Source organism: Chinchilla lanigera, unplaced genomic scaffold (genome assembly GCF_000276665.1).
Source record: "Chinchilla lanigera isolate Chin_1 unplaced genomic scaffold, ChiLan1.0 scaffold00022, whole genome shotgun sequence".
NCBI classification, from domain to species: Eukaryota; Metazoa; Chordata; class Mammalia; order Rodentia; family Chinchillidae; genus Chinchilla; species Chinchilla lanigera.
The window spans coordinates 15,039,077-15,051,709 of NW_004955423.1; the positions used below are offsets into that span (position 1 = coordinate 15,039,077).

The 12,633-nt window shown below is 44.5% G+C and overlaps 1 pseudogene; it reads left to right on the top strand.

Moving 5' to 3' along the window:
- LOC102011017 overlaps positions 1–4,650 on the top strand; it is a 6,118-nt pseudogene extending 1,468 nt beyond the window's left edge.
- The last annotated feature ends 7,983 nt before the right edge of the window (positions 4,651–12,633 follow it).

Here is a 12,633-nt window from a genome sequence, read left to right on the forward strand (position 1 = left end):
AAGAATGCCCTTTGGACCAAAGGAGGTGCCAATCCTGCTCCTTCTTGCACTGGCCAGACAACTCCTTTAATGTTGCAATAAGCCCTGGACACTTCCTCAAGCAGAATATTTGCAGACTAGCACATGATCCCAAGCTAACCACTCCTGAGTCCATGCTGCACGGTGTTCTCATGCTCAGGGTGTGGACTCAGACTGCCAGCACTGGAATAGGACTCCACCACTTGCTAATTAAGCCTCCATTTCCTTATCTCTAAGACAGAGGCTATAACTCTGCACCACTGTGAAGTCCTAAATGGGGAGCTGCATCTTTAAGAAGGGGACACCTGTCTTCAGGTGTAAGAGTCATTAGATTCATTGTGCACAGGTGCCACCTTCATGGATGTTTGGGTGCCTGCGGAGGAGACTGCGTATCCTGCCACCCTCCCCGACTCCCCAGCCTCACCTACTCATCATCCCCCGAACACACCAGCTCTCCGACTGCTGGTGCATGGCCCATCCTGTTCCCGCCCTCCGGTCTGTCCACTTGCTATAGAAACCTTTACTCACTCACTACATCTCATGATGCCTTTGCCTCATCCGGGAAGATTCTCCTGACTCCCAGCATTGCCCATGTTTTGTAGCCTTGTGGTATTTCTAAAGCATTCCTTGCCACTACGCCTTTCCCATACATTGATCTCCTCACAGTTTTGAGCCTCTTAAAGGAAAAGACCATCAAATCCATGTGCATTTGGCATGTAATACACACAGGAATCCTCACTGCATGAATTAAATGATTGGATATTATTGCCTTAGGAGGTGGTGAGTTCTCACCACCAGAAATAGTTAAGGACTCCACAATAGTTTAGCAGAAAGGATTGGAGTATCTGATACTGCCCTATAGAGGACCCTCCAAGCCTGTGTTTCCTTCAGGCTGGATGAAGCAACCAAGTAAATAGCAAGTGGCTCTGGGCAAGAGAAAACAGGATAGACAGTCAAGATTTCAGCAAGAGATAATAGAGTGGACAAGGGGAGAGTATTCTCCTTAGGGTGATAACACCAACAGGAACCAGAAATAGCAGCCTTTTCCACCCATGGATCCAAAGGGAAAAAAGGCAGACGACTCCCATAAAAGCGGGGAGGGGAGGGTCTTGATATGAGTTGGGACCTAGGTAGAGGGACAAGACTCAGTCACTGTCAAAGTCACAGACCGAAAGGCGCAGATGGAAGGAATCGATCTCCAGACATCCCGCCTCCCTCTGTCACCTTCCAAGATCCAGTGCCTACCAAGGACCAGTCCCACACACAGCCAGAGAGTTGGGGAGCCAGGGTGAGACAACTGTAGTGCCAACTCCCTGACCCCAGAGCAGGGCAGCGGACACAGCAGGAGGGGCCCACAGAGAAGCGGGGCAGCCCTGGAGAGGTAAGCAGGGCCTGGTGGGGGCAGGACAGGGCGGGCAGGCTAATGGCATGAACCCCATTCATTGAGATCTCAAGAGCCTCAGCAGAGCTGGGGACATGAGGTGACACGACCCAAGCTTTCCCTGAGGATGATTCATCACAGTAAGCTCTGAAGGGGGCAAGGGAACAGCAGACATGGAAACCAACCAGGAAATCAGGAAAGGGCAGAAGCGAGAGGGTCAGTGCCTACATGAAGATCTTCATGGAACAGCCATTGAGAAGGCTCCTAATTCTCCAGTGGAATGAGCTGACAAGCCCTGTGAGTGACCCACCACGGTGGAGAAGAAAGTTCCGTGAACTGGAAAAGCACCTCTGTCTTGGGTCTCCCTCTGGGTTCTACTTTTATCTCTTTTCCTTGTGACTGAAATTAAATGAGCAATGCCGGTGGGAGCTGCAGCCACAACAGCAAGTCGCATCTAAGGCAGAGAACAGTCACTGAGCTTAGTACCACAAAGAGTCAAAGTAGAGGATCAAATCCACGGGAAGGAAGTTCTGCTTCATCACCAGCAATCGCTTGCTGAAGATTCTGATACCGCGATGCCTCGCTGGCTCCTCTTGCAAGTTGTGACCAAATCCATTAGTCCTGCCTGGCCCCTCCCAATCACTCTCACCACTGAGCCTTATCTTGGGGGCTCATTCTCGGCTACTTGATTCTAAAACCATCTGACAACCTTCTGTGTAATGAGGAGAAATGACCAGAAGAAGATGAATCCAGCCATTCCCTGGTACCTGTGTGGACTGGTTCCAGGACCCCACTTCACCCACCCACCACCCCAAGCCATGGATACAAAGCCAGCTATGCAGGGCCAACAGCACTTGCTCTGTGAGCTTCTACTTTCTGCGGGAGCAGTCAGGCTTCCTCTTTTCCTTCCCAGCGCCCCCTACCTCCAACACACATGCGTCACCCCAGGCAGACAGCCCTGATTCGCCGGGTAGAGCCAGTGTGACCACCTGAGATTTTCTTTAAGCAGGTGGATCAGGAACAACCGCAGCTGTATTTCTTGTTTTCTGTTCAGAATGAGACTTTCTTTTTTCATTTGTATGATTACACAAAGTTTCCCAAAATAAAAAAGAGCAGCTGCCGTCTGAGTCCTTAGCTGTTTTCTAATACAAAAATCACCCAGGCCTCATTTGATTGAGATTTACATCTTTTCTCCAGAGCCTCACTAGAAGCTGAGCATTGCTTTAAATAAATAAATAAATAAATAAATAAATAAATAAATAAATTTTTTTAAAACCTACAATATGGTATTCCTGAGCCTGAGGCACACATTTAACGATCTGTCTCTCAACCAGCTCTTTACCAGGCTTCTCAAAATCAAGGCCCAGAAGCAAAAAGCATCTGGAAGGAAGAACATACCACACACTTAGGTCTTCCCACACCTACAGCATTTCTGCGTATCACCAGCAACCTGAGTCCTCAAATCCCAATAAATGAGTTTCCATTTAGTCTAAAGGGTGAAATGATACAAAGCAGCAACTGGATGGGTGTGGGCCCCAAACACTCCCACAAGCCCACGTTCTGTAACATGTCTGAAGTAACCTTCCCCCGTGATGAGGAGCTACATTAACACTGGGGCTCTTACAACAACTAAGCTGCCCCTGGGAATCTGCCCCACTTCTTCCACACCCAGCAAAATACTCGTCCACCCTCAGGGACAGCCAGAACCCCACAGGTCAACCCTGGGCTTCTGCTCTGACTCAGGGCTGCAGTAGAGACAACCAGGCGTCCCTCAGTGGAAAACAGCAAGGCTGATTGAAGGCCAAGGTGGCAAGAAACCACTTGGAAACCACGCATGCTCCCAAAACAGTAAACATCCTCTGGTTTCAACAGCTCCTTCTGGCGATGAACCCAGCGCACAATTATTTATCTTGCTACAAATTTGTTTTTGTTTCTGACATCTCTTTCAAACCCAGACTGACGACAGGAAGCAAACAGTTTTCTTTAATCCTCCTGATTTTGTACCCAGATCAGTTTTCTATACTAAGGACCATACAAATAAATTATACGCATCATTATCCTGATGTGATCTGCATCCCTCCACATAGCTGTGTTGTCTCTTTGTCTTTCAGACAGACTCAGACTTGAGGGTGGGGCGGTAGACAATGTCCTCGAAGGGTCGGAGAACAAGACACAGACAGAGGGAGGACCACTTGGGCAGACAGGACGCAGGCACAGTTGTGACCGCAGCAGTGTTCATGCAGTTGCTCTTTCATTATCTCCTGAGCAGTGCCTGGCTGATGGCTTAGTGTCCACTTTCCCAAGCCTCATGAACCAGCTCCTGGTATTGCATTCTATCTTCTTTAGCAAAAAGGAAAGGAACCATATTAGACACCTCTGATAGATATGTGAGTAAACAGCTTGTTTTTTTCCCTCCCTGGAATATATGTTCTCCAAGGGCAGAAGCATAGTTGAGGTGGTTCACGGTGAACCATCAATATCATGTTAAAATCAGGTGAAGTCTCTGTTTTCCAGCTGGACCCATGGAGGACATCAAAGAGAAGAAAAAGAAGGTTCCTGCTATGCCAGACACCCTTAAGAAAAAGAAAAAGCATTTCACAAAACTAAAGATAAAGTGCCTGAGAAAGAAGTTTGCCCAAAACATGCTTTGAGAGGCAAGGAAGAAGCTCATCTATGAAATGCCAGGCACTATCATGAGGAGAATAAACAGATGTACAGAACTGAGATTTAAATGCCTAGGATGGTAGGAAAGGCTGGGAACTTCTACATACCTGCAAACCCAAACTGGCATTTGTCATCCAGATCAGGGGTATCAATGGTGTGAGCCATTGCAGCTTCTTCGCCTTCACCAAATCATCAGTGGTACCTTTGTTAAGCTCAGCAAGACCTCAGTTAACATGCTGAGAATTGTGGACCCATATATGGCATGGAGGTACTCAAACCTGAAGTCAGTAAATGAACTAATACACAAGCATGATTATGGCTAAATCAGTAAGAAGTGAATTGCCTTGACAGATAACTCATTGGTTGCTTGACCTTTTGGTAAATATAGCATCATCTGCATGGAGGATCTGATTTGTGTGGTCTATACTGTTGGAAAATGCTTCAAAGAGGCAAATAACTTTCTGTGGCCCTTCAAATTATCTTCTCCACAAGGTGGAGAGAAGGAAAAGGCCACCCGTTTTGTGGAAGGTGGAGATGCTGGAAATAAGAAAGACTAGATCAACAGGCTCACTAGAGGGATGAACTAAGGTATCTACCATGATGTTTTTATGATTTGGTCAATTAAGAAAAAGTGTCTTCTTCCAAAAAAATAAAATAAAATCAAGTAAATCAACCAGAGTGTAGGGGCTCTTTTCCAATCAGGACCTGCTGGAGCTTTGGACAAATAGAATACAAGGTCTGGACATTTTTATTTTTCAACAAAACACTGTTTGGGTTGTTTTGTGTTGTATGAAACATTTTCCTGGCTCTGAATCCAAAGGCTCCACTTTATCAGACTACACTAAGTAGTTCCACTTGTGACAGAAACAGTCTCTGGATTTTGTCATTAGAATGAGTTGTCCAAGTGTACGGTACTCAAAAGATGATGCTCCTGATAGGGGCAAGTCTGAGACATCCTGAATTAAGCTACAGGCCAGAGGAGGGAGGGAGGAAAGGGACACAAGGAGACCATTTTAACATCACCCAGCTGATCAACACAGAAACAGAAGAAGAAAGATTGCACATTCCTTTCCCGGGGGCCCAAGGTTACTCCTCAAGGCCGCACTGCATTCGGCGTTCAAACTCAACCCACCCAAAAAGTAGCACAAATTCTGTGAACTAACCTCTCATCCCAGGACTTGGTCCACTTCACCTTGTCCTACCCCTCCTGTCTACAGCTCATTTAGGGTCAGTGTAAACAACTGAGGCTTCTTCTCCCCACAACTTTTCTATAAAACATCCAGCCCACTGGGTCCAGTGCAGACATCTTCGCCACTGGTACCTAACCACACTCCTGGTAGCTTAGAGAACCAGTCCCGTGACCCCTCCCTCCCCCTTTGCCTAGCATCCAAATGGCTCAATAAACTTTATTTTCCATGATCTCTCAGTCTCAAAAGCTTGATTCAACACCCTCACACCATTAGAAGGGCAATTTTTCTATGCTTCATTCAAGTAAACATGATTGAAATAACTCCTATGGGCGCTGCATGGGCAAGGAAATTTCCTTGAGCTTCCTCTTCCCAGCAGAGGTCTGTAGCGATCCCCCTCTCTCACCACACCGTGCTTGAGAAGCAGCTAGCCATGGTCTCAGCTGCGTGGTCTGCACATCTGGAACAGAGAAAGTTCACCAGCACGGGAGAGACACCACAGAGCCCAATAGTTACACACATTGACTCTGAAGCCGCCCAGGTTCAAGTTCCACACCTGCTACTTGCTAAGTCCACTAGAACAAATTATTTAACCTTGAAGCCGTAAATATAAAGGACTCAAATAAGGACTTAGCACATAGTAAGCACTATATGAGCCTGGCCTAAGAGAGCTCTAAGCTACCAGTAAGAGGAATCATGAAGAAACCATGATAGCTTCTTCCTAACAACGCAGCCTGAATCATCCTCTGCAAAACCCACTAGCCCCTGCTGAGGCTGCCCTGTCGCTCACAAAGCTGCTCCAGTGATACAATTGTCCTCACCACTGCACTCCCTCGCCTCTCAGTGCTGCCCTACTAGCCCCTGATTGGTCCCACAAATATAAGTGGGAATTCTCTTCCCACCACTGTTGTGTCTCTTTATGACTGTGAAGTATGACTTGACTTCTTTTTAAATAAATCACCCATAAAAGACAGCTTCACCCTTTTAGTTTGCTATAGTATAACAAAAAATGGCCCCTCAGCCAGTATACCTCAGTATATTAGTTGCCCAGGTACTAGTTCCTGTTGTAGTTTCAGTTGCTCCTGTCTCTTAGAAACAACTGACCACTGTAATGCATAGCTGGTCACTGTGATCCACATTGTGTAAACCAATCCCCAATTGAAAAGCCATTCTGCCTCTGTACTTCCTGCTTGCATATCCCATATAAGCACTAGACCACCAGAGATCAAAGCCTGATATTCTGGGAGTGATCCCAATCAGTGCCCATTGACATAAATAAATCTGCCTCCAAATCCTCGGAGTTATTTCAGTGTTTCTGCTTGCCATTATGGTAGGGCAATCTTCTCAACAACCTGAGAAAATCTACTCTACAGGATAGGTCAGTGGTAATTCAAATAACCTATTCAACAAGTCCCTTTCCACTGAGTATAAACTCGTGGTTAACAGTAGTTAAGGCATCTTGACCTCTTCCTAGACATCAGTGTTATGTACATTATACCTTATATACCGACCACATCCCACTTCAACACACACACACACACACACACACACACACACACACACATACCCTTGAGACATCCTTGCATGATACCTTACTAAAGAATTTTAGTCCCCTATCCTGAGGACTAATCAACAGTAGCTGACGCAAGAGGGCAGAAAATTCCAGGCAGAAAGAAGTGAAGAGAGAAGCAGGGAAAGCAGACAAACACTCCTAGACCATCCTACCAGTGACCCAAGTCTTTGAAGCAGGACTCTCCTCCTAACAGCAACTCGGCTGTAAGCCCCAGTAATGCAGTCACCCTCCAAAACCCACCCTAGGAGCACATCACACTCTTGAGGAACACCAAGATATAAACCATAACAATAATAAAAACAGACAGACAAAGTATTTCTTAAATCTAAAGACCTTCAACAACAAAATCACCTGCGTAGGCTTACTAAGAATTTAGGTTGCCTAGGTCAGAATTTCTAGGAGTAAAGATCAAAATTTCTGAATTTTTATAAGCTCTTCTTTCTATGCATACTGAAGTTTGACAACTTCTGTTCTACATTGTTTTGAAATCTACATTTTTCAAAATAAGCATTAACTGTATTAATACACATTAACTGCATTCTGTATGTACCTGACCAGTTAAATTGCTGGAACCTATTCCAGTGATCTTTAGTATAAAACTATGTATACCATCCTCTAATATCTAAAATATGCACTCATCATCACTAAAGATGTATATCACTGAGGAATATGTACATGTCAGGATGTCCTCTGGCCTCAGGAACCAATAAAAACAACTCAGTTTGCCTCCTTCAAGGTCAAGAAATTGACAAATATACAGTTGAATCCCATAATAGCAAATCTAAATAGGTTACAGGTGCATCCTTGGTTGGTGTACATACATTACAGATAGCAAGACTGGGGTTCAAATCCCGGCACACACAGATCACCTGTGTGAACTTCAGTTTTCTTAACTAACCTGTGCCTCCACTTTCTCACCTGTAAGATTTAGGTACCAATCCCAATCTCACAGTCTTGTTGTTGATTAAGGAGAAAATATAAGTAAGGCATCCAGAACACTACATAGTGAGCTTTTGTTAAAAAGTCACTTTTTCCAGATAATTATTCCTGACGGATTCTGAGTAAACCAGACAGCTCTCATCTAAATAAAATCTTCAAGGTTATTAGCAAGCTACTGGCCAGATGCCACTTTGCCTTCTTTCCAAATACTTGGATCCCTTGATAGTGTGATCTGTAAAGTGCCACAGGGCAAGCCAACATAAGCCAAATCGGCAGATCTTCCACCAGCTAACTCCAGGCTTAGGGAAAACCCAAGGAAAGAGTGGCAAAGACTGGAATATGGGGTGGAATCTCCAAAGATAGGATAGAGTCATTCCATGAATGTTAATATGGCTTGTGTGCCAGACACAGACTGGTGCAAGGAGTTTTGTTTGGAACAAAAGCTGTAGAAGTCCTGCTCTGCTCTGGGAAGAAATCATTGCTCAACCCTGTAGAGCAAAAGAAAGCAGAGGAATGTGCTTACCTTGGGTGCAAACAGCAAGTGCAATAGGGGACAGAGGACTTCAGTTTATATCTCTTGGGGTTGATTTTGATTTTGAGTATGAAAAACTCCCAGAAGAAGTGAGGACAGAGATAGCTGTGCATCCGACAGGGCAGTTACTCACTGTGGGGTAAGTGCCGAGTGGGTCGTGGCTCTGGCTGCTGAGAGAGGCCCCAGAGAAAGGCTACAGCATGAGCCCCACTGCCAGCTGATTACCAAGGAAAACCAGTTGCAGACAAGTCCAGTGGAGCCTGTGCCTGTCCTCCTGTTTCCAATTTTGAAAATTTAAGAGCTGATTGAAAATCAGTGGCATTTTACAAAAAGTCAGAGTGACCAAACATCCAGCCTGTAATTAAGAAAGAAAGGATTAGCTTTACCAGGAAAAGCAAACTGCTACAAAGGTAGAGCTGGAACCAGTCTGGGAACAAACAGTGCTTGTGTTCATACTGTCTTGCAGCATCAGAGGACTTTAAAAGCCAACAGTGAGCAGCTGGAGAGGAAGTAGGGAGAGAGCAGAGCAGTCAGACACACAGACGAAAAGAACCAAAAGGACAGGGCCCTCATGACCTTGAGCCACACATGGTCCTCCCAGGCGTCCTGCTCCCTGAAGCCAGTAGGTCATTGCATGGGACAGACCGCTCTTCATCGCTCAGGCTTCATCTGACTAGCACCTACTCATTCTTCACATTGGTTTAAATATCACTTACTCAAACAGGTTTCCCTTATGTTGGTCTAGATTAGGATCCTTTGCTGTATTCTCACAGCTTCCTGCATTTTTATTCTCATAGTCCCAATCAACTCTGTTGCCATTATTAATATATATATAAAAATTTATTTGAGCAAATTTACTTTGTAACCCTGGATCTTTCTTCTTTCTCCCTGAATTCTAAACCGTAAGAACATTAGGCAACATCTCTAAGAGAAGAGAAAAGACAGTTCTTGTCTGTGGTGGCTCAGCACTTAGGCTTTATGATCACCTAATTAATTGTCAACTCTAATAACAATGTGCCGGCCTCAGCTTCCCTCAGGGCAGCCATATTCTGAGACTCGCTTCCTTCTTCCTTCTTCACCCCAGAGGAGAGGTCTTTGGCTGGCTCCTTCCCAAGGACATCCAAGTCCCCAGCAGAGAAGTGCCTCCCCTCTCAGTGACCTGAGTTGGCCAAATGCCAGCTTGGAAACAACTGCCACTGTCAGGAAAAAGGAAGCACTAGTTGATTTAAACCAATCAGGACCCCCCTCTGGAACCAGATGTGGTATTCATTCTACACAGCTGCATAGCTGAGCCAAGTATAACATAACCTTAAAAACAAAAATCAAAGGCTGTTGAAGAAACTAAGAAATACACTCCCTAAAGCAATAGACAGATATCTATTACACAATCGGACTGACTTTTACCAACTCACACTCAAGTTTTTCCACTTCACAAAAAAACAAAACTGCCACAGCTGTTATATAGAATCCCCAATTTTTAGGGTTAATATTGCAGAGTTACAACCTTGTGCAGTGTTCTCATGTTACAGTGATTAAGGCACAGAAACATGAAGTCATTTGCCCCAGGATACACATCTAGTTGGTGCCATTGTAGAGAACATTACTCAGGTGTTTTTATTTCAGATCTAATCCTTCTGGTATGTTATGACTACACAATCAGGGTGAGAATCAGACCATATGATTTGTCATTCCTGTTATTCTATAAACATAGAGTTTATTGACAAGGAGAGTATTTTGTTATGTTTGTGAAGAAGGAAATAAGTAGGAAAAGGGTTAAGGAATGGGAAAAGAGAGAAGCACATTGTATTATTTTTTAATTCACAGAACTTTGTAGTAGTGCATCTATTAACACTGAAAGCATGGACTTTTCTCAGGAGTGAGAAAGTGCAATTAAGGACTTTGATACCAAGAATCCAAATAATAGCCAGAGATATAACTCAGTGGCATAAGCACCTGCCGGGCAAGCGCAAGGTCCTGAGTTTGATTCCCAGTACCAAAAAAAATAAAAAAGAAGAAAAGAAAACATTAAGGTTAAAAAGACAGAACAACAACAAGAAGAAGAATCCAAATAGTAACAAGAATTGGTGTATAAATCCTGGTTCCCTCAGAAGGCTGAAGTAGGAGGATTGTTACGAGTTCAAGAGCAGCCTGGGCTACAAAGTGAGTTCAAGGCCAGCCTGAACTGCAGAGTGAGACTCTGTCTCAAAAAACAACAAAAAAAGTCCTAGTTCCAGGACTGAGCATCACTTCGGACACTAGTTCTTTCCTCAATGACCTGTGTGCTTGAGACTTGCTAGAAAGCACTCACTAGAATGGTTTTGATTTGAGCCACTCTTTAGGGTACAGAGAGAAATAACTCATTCTGATCACGTGTTTTAAATCACAGAGGATGGAACTGTCAAGTTTTATCCATGTTATTACCTATTGCAGGATTTCCTTTTTTATGAGTTTGAATAATATTCCATTGTATGTGTATACCACATTTCCTTTAGCCACTCGTGAATGGATATCTAGGTTGTTCCTACCTCTTCGCTATTGGAAATAGTGCTGCAATAAACATGAGAGTGCAAATATTTCTTGGGAATTTTGATTTCAGTTCTTCTGGATAAATACCCAGAAATGAGGTTGCTGGACCATATGATACTTCTGCTTAAGGACAAATGCTGAGCATGGTGGTGCACGCCTGTAATCCCAGCACTTGAGAGGTTGAGGTGGGTGGATCATTGTGAGTTCAAGGCCATCCTGGGCTACATAGTGAGTTCAAGGCCAGCCCTGCCTCAAAATTAAAAAAAAAAAAGATAAAGATTGATGATTCCACTTATTTGAATACCTAAAATAGTCAAACTCACAGACACAAAGAAGAGAATTGTAGTTGCCGAGGGTTGATGTCTAGGGTGGAGAAATTGAGAGTTACAGCCCAACAGATGTGAAGTTTCAACTATGCATGATCAGTAGTTCTACAATATTGTGTCTATCATTAACAATATTGTACTGTGTGCTTAAAAATGTGTTAAGAGGGTAGGTCTCAGATTAAGTGGCCCTGCCCCAAAAATATCAGAATAAATTTTAAATATCACAGAGTAACCTGGGCTATGGAGCCTAGGAGCCTGGCCAGAGAGAAACTACTTCATTTTCAGGGAAGATCACAGCCAGCTGTGGATGTAAGAAGAATAGACATTGGACAATCCAAAGTGTCCTTCTGAGAGGCCTGACAAACGTGTCCATGAAATTATAATGGTCACTATGGCAAACAGTGTGATGAGTCTTCAGAAAACTAAAAATAGTGTTATATATGATCCAGCTATTCCATCCCTGCATGTATGTACAAAGGAAGTGAAGTCAGCATACAAAAAGATTACCTTCATGTCCATGTTTATTGTGGCCCTATTCTCAATAGTCCAGATACGGAACTGGCCCATCAACAGATGAATGGAGAAATAAAATTAGATAGATAGAGAGATAGATAGAAAGATAGAGAGAATATAGATATAGATATATATCAGAGTATTATTCTATCATAAAAATAATGAAATCCTGCATTTTGTAGGAAAATGAATGGAACAAGATGATATCATGTTACAGAAAATAAGCCAAACACAGAAAGCTAAATATTGCATGTTCTTTCTCATATTGTTTTGTAAAACCATAAAAAAAAAGATGACATGAAAGTAGAAGAGGGGCTATTAGGGTCTGGAAAGGGTTTGGAGGTTGAGAGAGAAGGAAGAAGGGTAAGAGAAGAAAAGAAGGGTAAAGAAGAAAGAAAAGAAAACTGTTGCTTCAGGACTCTGACCTGGCTCTGAACTCTGGCTTCTACTATGAATTATCCAGTGCTCTTTAACTTTGCAGGATCAAAGCTCAATTATATGCATCTATGGAAATCTCCCAGTGCAACCCGGTAATTTGTATAGTTAATATGAATTAATAATTATAATAAGTTTCGGACCTTGTCGTTCCCCGGAAGGAGGGCTTCCGGCGCACAGGGAGCCATGGGTGGGGAGTGCCAGTCTTCCGGCTGGCTAGCTTCCTGCCTGGTGGCTCCCGGAGGGTGGGCCCCAGCACACGGGGAGCCTCGGGTGGGGAGCGCCGGTTTTTTGGGTCTTTGGACCGGCGACTCACTCCTGACCTCGTCATTCCCCGGAAGGAGGGCTTCTGGCGCACAGGGAGCCATGGGTGGGGAGCGCCAGTCTTCCAGCTGGCCAGCTTCCTGCCTGGTGGCTCCCGGAGGGTGGGTCCCCAGTGCACGGGGAGCCTCGGGCAGGGAGCGCTGGTCTTCGGACCAGCAGCTCACTCCCGGCCTCGTCGTTCCCCGGAAGGAGGGCTTCCGGCGCACAGGGAGCCA